The following is a 13,946-nucleotide window of genomic DNA, read 5'->3' on the forward strand; positions in this document are numbered from 1 at the left end:
CTGGGGGCAGGGAGGAGGAGGCAGAAGGCAGGGTGAGTGTGGAGTCCGCACCGCGTCCAGCCCCAACCTGGCTACTTCATTCTTTTAAGACCTGCGAGACTCACGCCTTAACCGGCAGGTGGTTAGATGAGAAATAAATACAGCAGCTCGAACAGTGTCTAAATTAGCCAAGTTGTTTTGCCGGAAAAACCAGAAGGGACTCGGGGAAAAAAAAAAAATCAGAAGGAGCAAGGACTTCCGCTGAATCAGTACCCCCAACAGCTTTGAAGCACGGCGAACCTGCTGTAATTGGGAGTGAAAAACCTCACGTTCTTGCAGCAAATGGGAACATCTTTTGCTCAACTCCTGCACTGTCGACTCAGACTGATTTCCCTTTCGTTATATACCGTTTTACCCCATTTATTTCTTGGGCAGACAGAGGCTCTTTCTTTGCTTTTTTTTTTTTTTTTTTTTTTTAAAGACAATCTTGTCCTTTAGGAATGGACATAGAGCAGTGCATTTAAGTTGTCAAGGAAAACTTGGAGGAGGTGTTATTCTACAGGAGAGAGCTGTGTGCGGAAGCATTTTCCAAGAAAGAAATGGAACATCCGCACTGCCAAGGACGTGGCCTAGGAGCTGTGGCAGGAGCTGGTGAGTCGGATTTATATGGTGTCATTTAGGTAAAAGTTTGGGTAGGAACCATGTATGGATTTGGAATCAGTCTACAAAGAGCTATATTAAGTTCAACTTGGGGGGGGGGGGGTTGAAGCAGCTACAATCCTGTGAGCCACAGTATGGGTTTTTAGGGAACTGTCACACTAACTATCTTATTTCTGATTTTCTTAATCTCATTACATGGAAAGCGGTATTATTACTCCTAATTTGTCTGTAGGCTCAGAGAGGTTGAGTAAATTGCCCATTTCACACAGCTAAGAGTCATCTCCTACCAGGATTTGATTCCAAGTCATCTGGTTCCTGATGTCACATTTTTTTCTTTGAAAGCAGTGCTGTGCAACAGAACTTTCGGTGAGGATGGAAAAGCTGTCATTAGCCACTTGTGGCTACTGAACAATTAAAAGGGGGCTAGCGTAACTGTTGAACTGAGTTTTTTATTTTACTTTGTTTTAGTTAACTTAAAATTAAATAGCCATGGGGTGTCTGGATGGCTGAGTCGATTAAACATCCTACTCTTGATTTCGGTTTAGGACTCGATCTCAGGGTCATAGGATGGAGCCTGCATTGGGCTCCATGCTCAGCGGGGAGTCAAGGACTTGAGTCCCTCTGCCCCTCCCCCCCACTAGTGCATGTGCACGCATGGGCAGGCTCGCTCTCTCAAATAAACCTTAAAAAAAAATCCATATATAATAGTGTAAACCATTTCACCTTCACTCATACAGAATGGGACTCTGTGGAGATGATTTTAACTATACAGTAAGGTTATCATTAGGAGCTTTGTGCCGTGCTTTTGTAAAAAGGTCTTTTAAAAAACGAAGTTTATTTCATTTTTTGGGCTACAAAAGTATTCAGGTAAATTTTATGGAAAATTAAGAAAAGCAGGAAAAGAAATCATTCCTGTTATCCCTACCCAATGATAGCCAAAATTAAACTCTCCCATATATATATTTTTTTAATATGATTTTTTGGGGGGTGGGGACGGAGCTTGGCTTCCAACAAATTTGCATCTTGTTGCTTTGCTTCATTTTATATGCATCCCTCCAGATTCTCAAAAACTCTTTGTAAAAACATATTATTTAATGGCATAAAGTTTCATCATTCAGCAGGAATCTGGAGTATGATCTGTAAAAATTCACCAGAAGGAACCATATAGAATATTAAGGGAAATTTCAAGAATAATTAATGTAAGTTTAAGCATTTAAAAAAAACACACACACAAAGAAATTGGAGGGACACGACAGAAATCTGAGATGTTTATTTGTCAGCTGGCTGAACAAGTACTTTCTTGGTTCACCTGCCATTAACACCAAGGGGCAGTATGATTTCGTGGGGAACTGAGTGGCCCCTGGAGCCAGACTACATGTTTTTTTTTGTTGTTGTTTTTAAGATTTTATTTGTTTATTTGTCAGAGAGAAAGAAAGCACAGCAGGCTGAGGGAGAAGCACACTCCCTGCTGAGCAAGGAGCCGGATATAGGGCTCAATTCCTAGTCTCTGGGATCATGACCTGAGCCAAAGGCAGCTGCTTAACCGACTGAGCCACCCAGGCATCCCTAGCCCAAGTCTTTCAATTTCAGGGTAATGTGACACTTTCTCAGTTCTTTTTTAAAAAATATTTATCTTTTAATATTTTTAATATATTTTTAAAATATTTATTTATTTGACAGAGAGGCAGGTAAAGAGAGAGAGGAGGAAGCAGGCTTCCTGCTGAGCAGAGAGCCGGATGTGGGGCCCGATCCCAGGACCCTGAGACCACGACCTGAGCCAAAGGCAGAGGCTTAACCCACTGAGCCACCCAGGTGCCCCACTTTCTCAGTTCTTTAAAAACATCTGTTTCATATAGCTTCTATTCTTATCTTTTATTTCTTTTGCTTTTTAAGTGCTTGAGACTGGTTTGACAACATAGCTACTTATCATGAAGTCTTTTTTTCTATTACAAATCTGAAAATGATACATTTGTGCCTGTAGTTTCTCACTGAAACAGAAATTTCAATATCAGATTTGAACATGAAGCTCTTCCCTTACTTCAAAAGGGAGATAAGGATATATTGTTAAGAAGACTATTGGTACAAACATGTATGTGACCTGGGAAGGAAATGCCAGGACATACATAAACACGTATGAGGCAATGCAAGATCTTACATGTTGTGCTACATAAAACGTTAAATGAAGTCCAGAGGAAGACACCCTATTGCTCTGAGATGAGCAGAGTTGACTTCGTGTTTTCCTAATTTTACTCTGAAATTACCATTTTACACCGAGAGAAGTCTTATAAGGGTCAGGCTATGAGAGTCATTTCCAGTGGCAATTCCATTAATTTTATAAAAATTTTTGTTTGCTTTCAGTTTGAAATCTGATGGGTCAGTAATATAATCACTCTCTGTAAAAAAAATCACTTCCTTTAAAATTGTTATAGCTTATTTCTTACATCTATAAGCCAAGAAGTCTTTTTTCCCGAGTTGTCATCATCTGGAATAAATGAATCGTGTTATTGTCCCTCTTTCCCCTTTTTCTTTGGCCACTAGGAAGTTCAGGATGAAATCTACCACTTCAATTTTAGTAATCTTCAAAGACATTATGACACAGTCTCAAGTTTATCTAATTTTGGCTATAGTGTCTTTTTTTTTTTTTAGTCTTCTATATACCTGATGCCATGAATTCAGCTATTTGTATTATTCATCTTATTGTTCATATATTCCCGGAGGTCATCTCACTTAATTTTGGAACTAGGAGAGGAATGAAAGCATCTACACACACACACACACACACACACACACAAATTTGCACCAGACACTGATGAACGTAATGTCTAAATGAACTCTTTTACACTAACTAAAAACACTGACCTACAAATAAATGAGAACCACAGTGATTCTCACTTATTAGCATGGCTATTATAAAAAACAAAACAAAACACAAAATGAGCATTAGCAAGACTGTGAAGAAAATTGGAACCTTTTCACATTGCTAGAAGGAATGTAAAATGGTACAGTTACTGTGGAAGACCATATGGTGGTTCCTCAAAGCTTAAACCTAGAATTGTCATAAGATCCAACAATTCCACTATTGGTTATATACCCAAAAGAACTGAAAACAAGGATTCAAACAGATATTTGTACACCAATGATCCTAACAGTGTTATTCCCAGTAGTCAAAAAGTAGAAACAACCCCACTGTCCATTGGATGCATAGGAGGACAAATGAAATGTGGTAGGTATACTTAGTGGAATATTATTCAGCCTTGAAAAGGGAATTAGAACACATGTTACAACTTGGATGCACCATGGAGACATCATGCTAAGTGAAATAACCCAGCACAAAAGAACAAATATTGTATGACTCCACTTATATGAAGTACCTAGAACAGACAAATTCATAGAGACAGAAAGTAGAATCATGGCTGTCTGGAGATAGGGATAGGAAAGGGGAGCACCAGTGTTTATGGAGTTTCAATCAGGCATGATGAGAAAGTTCTAGAGGTGGACAGTGATGGTTACGCAACAATGTGAATGGACTTAATGCCACTGAACTGTATACTTAAAAAGAATTTTAAAATAGTTAAAATGGTTAATTGTTATGTATATTTTACCACAATTAAAAAAAAAAAAAAACTCAGAAAGAAAGTGAGAAAGCTCAGAGATGCCAAAGGAACAACAACAAAAAAAATCCCATAAAATTAGGATTTCATTAGAGGCCTTTAAACAAGGAAGTTTAACACATTCACGAAAATCTTGTCTACAAACTCCATTCTCATCTTTATGTCTATTGTACTATCGTTAAACAAATTATATGGTGTGCTGCTCAATGAATTTTTAAGGCCAAAGGCTTCAATATATAAAAAAGATATATGATTTATTTAATGCCTTAAAAAAGGGTACTATACAGCTAATACGACCCTTCTCTCAGAGACGGAACAGAATACCTGACTTATCACAATTAGACCAGCTTTAGACCAAGAGCCTGGTAACTACGACCATGGGCCAAACCCAGCCTGCCATTAGTTTTTTTTTTTTTTTAATATTTTATTTATTTATTCAACACACAGCAAGAGAGATCACAAGTAGGCAGAGCAGCAGCAGGCAGAGAGACGGGGCAGCAGATTCCCCGCCGAGGAGAGAGCCCGACGTGAAACTTGATCCCAGGAATCCCAGACCATGACCCGAGCCGAAGGCAGAGGCTCAACCCACCGAGCCACCCAGGTGCCCCTGCCATTAGTTTTTTATAAATAAAATTTTATCAGAACACAGCCATACCCTTAAAGGAAATATTAGCTATGATTGCTTTTGTAGTACCACGGCAGAGTCAAATAGTTCAGAGATGATATGGCCTGCAAAGCCTAAAATATCTGCTGTCTGGCTAGGTAGAGACCAAGTATGCTGACCTCTGCTCTAGGAGATGCACAGAGAACATCAGTGGGGGTAAGTAGCATAGATGCTACCGCTAAGTATTTCAATCACTTCTCCCTCAGTTTCCTAGGCTGAGCAACGACTTTATTTCAGGACCAACTTTTAAGTTCTAACATATTTCAAAGAAGGTCTTCTTGATCTGCCTTTTCCCGTCCTCAGTCTAAGTTACTTGCCCTTTAAATATGTAGCCAAGTTTATGAGACCTAGAAGAAGAGAGAGCTGGTGAAGGTGGCTGGCTCGGCTTCCAACACTTATATATGCACAATAATAATTTTTTTCAAAGTTTCATTTATTTATTTGAGAGACAGAGCGAGTGAGTGAGTGAGAGAGCACAAGCAGGGGGAGGAACAGAGCCAGAGAGAGAAGCAGATTCCCCGCTGAGCAAGGAGCCCAACGTGGGGTTCAATCCCAGGACCCTGAGATCATGAGCTGAGCAGAAGGCAGACGCTTAACCAACTGAGCCACCCAGATGCCCCAAATAATTTCTTAAGAGACACCAACACAGAAGTTCATTTATATTCATTCATTCTGCAAATATTTCCTGAGCACCTACTATGTGACAGCTACGGGTAGACCTCGTTTTCATGGAGCCTACCTTGGAGTTAACGGAACTAGAGAATTATGCTACAAATCCCAAAAAGCTGAGAATGAAGGCATCTTGTATTTGTGCTCAATGACCAGAGACTGCTTTAAAAGAGCTGTACCTCTTAATTATTAATTATTAATATTATTAACAGTTTGTTTCTAATAAGGCTGTCGTTTCCCAAGTTAAAAGCATAGCCACCATCACTATTGTGTTTTAAAAAATTCGTTTAGAATACCTTCTTTGGAAGGGTGGAAGTGTATGTATGCATGTGTGTTTTTTGGAGGGGGGTGTCTAAGTAATGAGAAATACCATCTTTTGAATAACAATATTCTTGTAGTAGAGATGTGGACACAATGAGTAATAAGTACACTTTATAAGCTGAACCTTGTGAGTAAAAACAACAACAAAAATTTGGGTAAACGGCATAGAATTATCCAATCAATATAAGTTGTGGTTTTTTTTTTTTTTTTAAAGATTTCATTTATTTTGCGGGGGAGAGAAAGAGCGGGTGGAGGGAGGGATAGAGGGAAAGAATCTCAGGCAGGCTCCGTGCTGAGCCCAATGTGGGGTTCAGTCTCACAACCCTGAGATCATGACCTGAGGCGAAATCAAGAGTTGGACATTTCACCCACTGAGCCACCCCAATATAAGATAATTTTAAAATAGATCTGATAGTCTGATTTGGGTTGCCTAGCAGGGACCTAGGGCCAGAACTTGGCTCCTCTGGTTACCAGTTGTGAACCGTGGGGAAAGCCACCTAACCTCTTAAGCCTCAATCTTCTCATCTTTAAAATGGTGACAAAAACAGCTAATGTTTCTTAAATGCCCATTATGTGCCCGGCAGTGTGCTAAACTCTTTATTTAATGCGTTAACTCGCTCCAACCCTCACGACATCTGTACGGGGCATTATTATGCGCTTCACTTTACAGAGAAGGAAACTGAGGCACAGAGAGATTAAGCAGATTCTCAGTTCATGAGCCTCAGAGCTGATATTTGAGTCACTGGCTCAAGTCATTGGGCATCTGCCTTCGGCTCAGGTGGTGGTCCCAGGGTCCTGGGATCGAGCCCTACATCAGGCTCCCTGCTCGGTCGGGAAGCTTGCTTCTCCCTCCCCCTGCTCCTTTCCCTTTCCCACTGTCTCTCTCTAGGTCAAGTAAATAAATAAAATCTTAAAAACAAAACAAACTGTTAGAAGAAATTTAACTTAGAAAAAAAAAACTGAATTTGAGATGAGATTCTTGCTTTTGTGTAGGATGTGTGCAGGGAAACAAGTGCTTACCCCGGCCAACCTCACGCCAGTTAGTGTGGGAAGCCTAGCCCGCGTGTTCTGGTGTGGACTGGTGTACCAGATTCTCCCAGATTCCATTCCTAGCAGGTAAGCTATCTGGCAGTGTAATTCTCCACTGGCAATGCGGCTCAGGCACCCAAGTGTAAGCCTGTTTTGCACCTAAACTTTGGCTACAGCAGTCTGCGGAGACTTTTCCAGAAGGAACCTGAAGAGACTTGTGCTGGATGCAAAGGGTCCAGTCATCCGCACGGATGCCAGGTCCCCTGAGGCAGGACCATCCCAACATAACGCCATCCTTGCACACGCTAAAAATGCTTCTGTCTTCATGGAGGGCTGCTGGCTTACAAACATGGCAATATATGTGAAACATTTATTCACAGCTGGGCATATAAAACAGCGTAGAATATATTTTCAAATCCAGCCATTATTCTGACCTATTAGCCAGAGTTTTTGTTGTCTTTGTTTTAGGCCAAGTTCGAGCTTGTCAGGGTAAAATAAAATTTCAGGGCTAACTCAGACTTAATGCAGACATAAATCAAGGATTTAAATTCTTAGTAGTGGTTCAGAGTATCTTTTGGGAGGACTTTAACTTTGAACTGGGACATTTTAGAGGGCGAGGAATACCACAGTACTGGGGAAATATTTCCCATGTTTGCCAACCAGTCTTTACCTAGGATTAAAAACAGAGTGCATATACTCTAGAATTATCCAAACTACTAGTTAACTCTGCTTCATGGCTATAGGGATGTATGAGTGTGTGTGGGTGTGTGTGTGCATGTGCGTGTGTGCACGTATGTCATGTACCTGAGATTAATGTGCAATCTGGAATTCACGGGAGAGTTTTATTTGCTGACGAACACACTGCAATTTGAAAATCATATACAGCGGTAAGCAGTGTCTTCCAGCACCGGCTGGAACTTAGTTCAGTGGAAGGAGTTAGGATGTATTCATCCAAGAGGCAATTCTATCTCTGTTTGTGGTTAGCTTTCTATTTTGATGTCCCTTATTTGTACCACAACATTTTTGTCTTTCCTGACAGTCACTTCTTAGGCATGGCCTCACAGACTGGTAAAATAAACCATACAATATATTAAAATACACAGCATAATGGAAGATTCTAGAAGAGTGAAGACTTTAGAGTCAAAGAAACAGGATTTCAAATCATGACGGTATCACTGTCATATGAGGCAAACTACCTCAGCTCCATGCCCATAGGTCCAGGATGGCTCTAGTGAAAGCACCCATTTCAGAGGACTGGTTCCAGGATGAAGTAACATTTAAAGCCACAAATCAAGGGCAGAAAATAGCGAAGGCCAGCTTCTGCAGAAAGCTGCCAAGGTCTGGCCTCACCCTGAGTGGTTATCATATTGCCCTGGGCCCACATTACCACCACCCATTAGAGTAAACAGCAGAGAACACTCCCACCACCAGGCAGGCCTCTGGCACTGGGACATTCCTGTTACCTCAGGGTTTGGAAAGCCGTAAAGGAGTTCCACTCAAAATGGAGGCAGACTACCTGGAATTTACCTTGGAGGCCCGGAACAGTAAGCTCAAGATTCCAGCACAGGCTCTCCCCACTGCCACCCCTCCCCCCATCCCCACCAGCAACCCCACGCTATTGGAAGGCAGGTCACTTGCAACACATAAAAATCCTTCCATGACTCTCTCTTCTTTAGGTAAAATCCCAAAAGGGATAAAGAGGCAGTAGAATAGAGTATTTGGGGCCATACCTCTGTCAGCTCCCAGCTAATCTGAGAAGAGTTAATTCTCCAAGGGTCTCACACTGTGTTGATGGTTGTACAGATTTTGTTAGGGCAAAGCACACCATTCAATGAATGACTGTGTTTGATAAACAGATGCAGAAGCCAAGAGACTCACTTTTCCCAGGCCATTTCTATCAACACATCCTCCAAAACGAGGCATTTTGCTGTGGGTTCCCAGGGGAGCTGGCAGTATACCATGAGAGGGGAAAAGCCACCCGCTTCTGCAGTGGGAGTGAGTTTTCTACGGATGTTTCGCAGCCCACAAATACTGTTAAGGATCTGTTATCAGGTTCCCTTTAAATAGACGTTACACACTTGTATATTTTTTCTCAAGAGGTTGATGGGGTAATGCCGAAAAAAATGAATCCCACAAAGCTGGCATACATCCCTCTCCTGAATTAATGTTAACCCAAACTGTAAACAAGCTGTAGAAGAGACTTCTAGTCTCAACCCTTATCTTGGCTCCTTTGACCCAAACCTTTGAGGGATCTGGCAAAGAACAGAAAGGCTGACTGGCAGAGACACAGAGGAAAAGGACGAAGGAGAAGCAGCAATGCTTTGATATCACATAATAGTATGTTGTGTTCTGTAATTTGTAAAATTCTTTCACACAGATTTTCTAATTTCACAAAATCCCAGAATCTGAGCTGCAAAGGGACCTCTAGTACCCTTTAATCCTAAGTTTCTCAACCTTGTTCCCACTGACATTTGGGATTTGATAATTCTTCATTGCGGGGAGCTGTCCAGGGCACTGTACCATGTCCTAGCATCCCCAACCCCAACATCCACCGACTTGATGCTCACCCCCCTCCCATGTGTGATCACCCAAAATGTCCCCTGGGGGTGCAGGCAAAATTGCCCTCTCTTGTGAATTACTGATTGAGTCTATTTTTTCCTCCTAAAAATCTTTGTATTCATTTGAGAGAGAAAGAGAGAGAGAAAGGGACGGAGAAGCAGGCTCCACACTGAGCAAGGAGCCCAATGCGGGACTCGATCCCAAGACCCTGAGATCATGACTTGAGCCAAAGGAAGATGCTTCGCTGACTGAGCCACCTAGGCGCCCCAAGTCTGACTGTATTGTGGATTGATAACCAGAGTATATACTTGTACATGGCAGGTATTAATTAAATAGTAATAGAAGTTATTTTATACTCGCCACTCATGGCACAGACTTGGCATCTTGGCCTGGCTCTTACTGCTGCCGAGGCTGAGAACTGTACAACATCCTTCACAGGTCCAGTGTGTCTCTGACACCAAACTACTCATTTAATTTGTTTCAAATTCAATTTAATTCTTCAAACCAAGCAACTACCACCATACTGCCCTATCAGATGGATACTTTCATCAAACTGATTTGTCCCCGCAGGCAAGCCGACAGGCGTGGGTCCCACAAACACTATTTCTGGAATCAGCCTAAGGATCTGCCAAGCTATAGAAGTGCCTCATTTAAATTCAGACCTCTCTACTACATAGCACGGGAAAACTGCTAGCATCTGGCTTTTAAGACCCAAACCCTTCTCAAATGTCCCTGCTGGTGTCTTCAATAATGTAGAAAGCCTTACTCAAGAGTCAGCATTTTGTTTTTTAAAAAGACATACTATGAACAATCACTACAGATGTTCTGGACCCCAGTTCACTGGTACTATTGTCAACACTTGCACTCCTTAGGCAAGAGGCAATGATCTGATGAACTAGCAATATTCATGGATGCATTTATTCATTCATTCACTCATTCATTCAAATGATGATGGGACACATGGCTGTGTGCCAGGCTGTGCTAGGTCTTGGGGATATGGTGGTGACTGGCATAGCCCTTGGGCTTCCTAGTCTACCAAGGCCAGATGAAGAAGAAGGAAAGAGAGGAAAGAGGGCTGAGTGAAACCAAGAGCCAAGATGGGCGGCCACATAAGATGACTCAACCCTAGGAGGTCACACATGTCCTTTCAATGTTTTATCGAGTGTCAAGGTTATGACAGTGGCTTAAGCAAGTGTACCAGCAAGAAAGACCATGGGTCAAAACAGCAACCAGGGAGTTGCCCAGCTGTAACAAGGACTGAAAATCTGCATGTATCTGCTTTACTTATATTTACGGACCATTGGAAATTCTTCAAGAGTGAAGTTCTCCTTATCCTCCTATACTTAGAACTAATACATGATCATCTATTACCTGTTACAAGTCTAATATATACCCAATCACACTGTAATCCAGTAAATTCATTAAAATTGTAAAAACCAAAGTCCATTTTATCAAGCATCTTTGTGACACACAACCTCTGTTGACTGCTGTCTTTAGCACAGTGGGGATTTTGGAGGAGGACACCACTCCCCAGTGTGCTTCACTTATATGCCAAGAAGAGAGCAGCCCTGAGGGAGAAACAGAACTTAAATGCAAGTCTCTCTAGAGGGAAAGAGATGGACTAGAAATAGTATCTCAATGAGTTTCCGTAATGTTTAAAGACCCCTGAGTTAATGATAGCTGCCATTTTGGAGCACCTGTTATACGTATAATATAACTTTAGGAAGACACTTGATTTTTCATGTCATTCCTATGAGTTGGAGTTTACAATGTGGGCTCTAGAGTAGAGTAAAGTAGGCTCTAGAGTAAGTTTTGTTGGAACACGGCCATGCCTATTTGTTTAGATACTGCCTATGGCTGACTCATGCTTCAACAGCAGAGGTGAGTTGCTACAACAGAGATAGTCCAGCCTGCAAAACCTAAAATATTCACTGTCTGGCCCTTTACAGCAAAAGCCCCCTGCTCCAGGGTCAGATTTCCTGGGATTGAGCCCCAGCTCTTTCCCTGTGTAGCTGCATGATGGTAAGTCATTTAACTGTTAGCTGTTTCTGCCCCCTTGTAAAAACCAGGCGCTTGAGACTCAGATCAAATAGCTTGAGTAGGATCACTCAGAACTGAAACTGAGCTGATGACACACCCAAGCTCTCCCTACCCTGGTACTTTGTTACTCTGTTTTTGCGTTTTCCCTAGTGATAGCAGGGTTAGCAATAGCCAGTGTCACCAGAGTAAACCCACGATCATTGCAAAGCAAACACTGGTTCAAGGAACCCCAAGTCCAGACCCTTTCCACCACATGCCTCAGTGCATCTTCCCACCCTCCCCGTCCTTTCCTTGAGCTTTCAGATTCCCAAGGTCTGTCCCATAACCAGTTTCTGGCCCTTTGTGAAATAGTGAATATATTCCAATTGTATCTCTAGACTTAAAAATCCACTGAATTCAGCAGGTAGAAAGATAAAAGGGCTAGAATTCACATGATCTAGATGCTTCCATGAGAAGGTGGGATTGCGATGAGGTGGTGGGGACAGTGGGGACACCGCCAGGCTCTGGGGCCAGACTGCCGGGCTTCGTATTCTGGCTTCATCACCTCGTCCTCCTGAGCCTCAGTCTCACCACCTATAAAAGGCTGATAACAGACCTCCTGATGCTGTGAGGATTAAATGAGATAATACGTACGAAGCACCCAGAAAGGTACCTAGCTGAGGTAAATGCTCCAATCTCATCATCATCATCGTTGTTGTAGTTTCAACTACTGGGCAAAGCAGTAGATGTGTTTCAAGGATGTTCTCTTTGTAGAGAATTATAGAGCCACAGTTTAGAATCACACATTTTCTGCTTGAGAACGTAATTTTAGAAGCCAAAGAATTTGAGGGACTTTGCTTCAAAATTGGTGTGAACAAACTGGAAGGGAACTTAGGTAGATAATGCTTTCTCTTTTATATGGAAGTACTTTAAGATGCTGTATGTGAGGGGAGCCTGGGTGGCTCAGTGGGCTGAGCATCTGCCTCCGACTGAGGTCATGATCTCAGGGTCCTGGGATTGAACCCCACAAGTCTGGCTCCGTGCTCAGTGGGGAGTCTGCTTCTTCTCCCTCTGCTCCTCCCCCTTGCTCGTGCACGTACTGACTCTCAAATAAATAAAATCTTAAAAACAAGACAGTACATGTGAAATATGTGGTTAAAATCATGCATTTTAAAGCTAATGTTAATGTAAAAAGCAGCCATGTTCTTTTTGAGATTTGTCCAATTGTATATTACATTTTTTTTTACTGCTGCTAAGTAGACCTACACTACTGCTTTGTGCCTACTCATTGAATGTAATAGACCCTAAATACTGTTTGCTAACTATTAGATATTAATTGAAATTACTAACACAAATTTAAGAAAGTAACCTGAGCACAATAGTCTCAGAAAAACTTATGTGGAACCACTTGAATTTAAGAACTGGTCATTTAAGGGATGGTCATTTTTATTATAAAAATATTCTTTAATTCACAAAGGGATTAATACTAGAGTTCCTTTACAAAGTAAGTCCTCTATGTCATTTAGAATATGACTGAAGTTATTCAAAGATTGATTTCTCCCTACATAGCCTTCCTATGTATATATCTTCCCTATGTGTCTATACATACCTATAATACTGTGCAAAAGGATCAGTCCCATTTTCTTGATGGAGGAACTAGGAACAAGGGTGATCAATTCCTGAATCTCAAAACCACAATTAGATAGTGGTAAATTCAGAATTACAATTTAATTGAGAAGGCTTATCTTTGGGGTGATAATCTCTAGTTTAACTTCTAAATGACAACAGTCTGTTTATATTCAAAAGCAAACTAAACCCAGGCAGTCAAATACAAGAGAGTTCCAGATATAAATAAATACATACATATAAATATAAATATATATATTTACACACACACATATATATACATAGACTTTTTAAAAATTCTAAAATTTATGTGCAAAGGATACTTTTCATTCATTAAGTTTCTTGAACTTATCTCAAAACAGATTAAGAAAGTGAATTTTCTCAAACGTAAGCCTACACAGTCTTTATAACAATATATAAATGCTATTCTTTCCCGCTCCCCAACTGCAAACAATATTAGTGGTTTGTAAGTAGTAGTTATAGAGTAATGATATGGTCTAGTATTGCTATGTCATATTGTACCAGAGTACATGTTCTACAGGACGTGTTCTTTTATTACCTCTTGGTGCTATACCAGATGTACTATACATCTTTGTAAGGAAAAGTAATTTTCCATGGTCTCTTTGTTTTTTTTGTTTTTTAAGATTATTTATTTATTTATTTGACAGAGATCACAAGTAGGCAGAGAGGCAGGCAGAGAGAAAGAGAGGGGGAAGCAGGCCCCTGCCAAGCAGAGAGCCCGATGCGGGGCTCGATCTAGGACCCTGGGATCATGACCTGAGCTGAAGGTAGAGGCTTTAACCCACTGA

Source organism: Mustela erminea, chromosome 2 (genome assembly GCF_009829155.1).
Source record: "Mustela erminea isolate mMusErm1 chromosome 2, mMusErm1.Pri, whole genome shotgun sequence".
NCBI classification, from domain to species: Eukaryota; Metazoa; Chordata; class Mammalia; order Carnivora; family Mustelidae; genus Mustela; species Mustela erminea.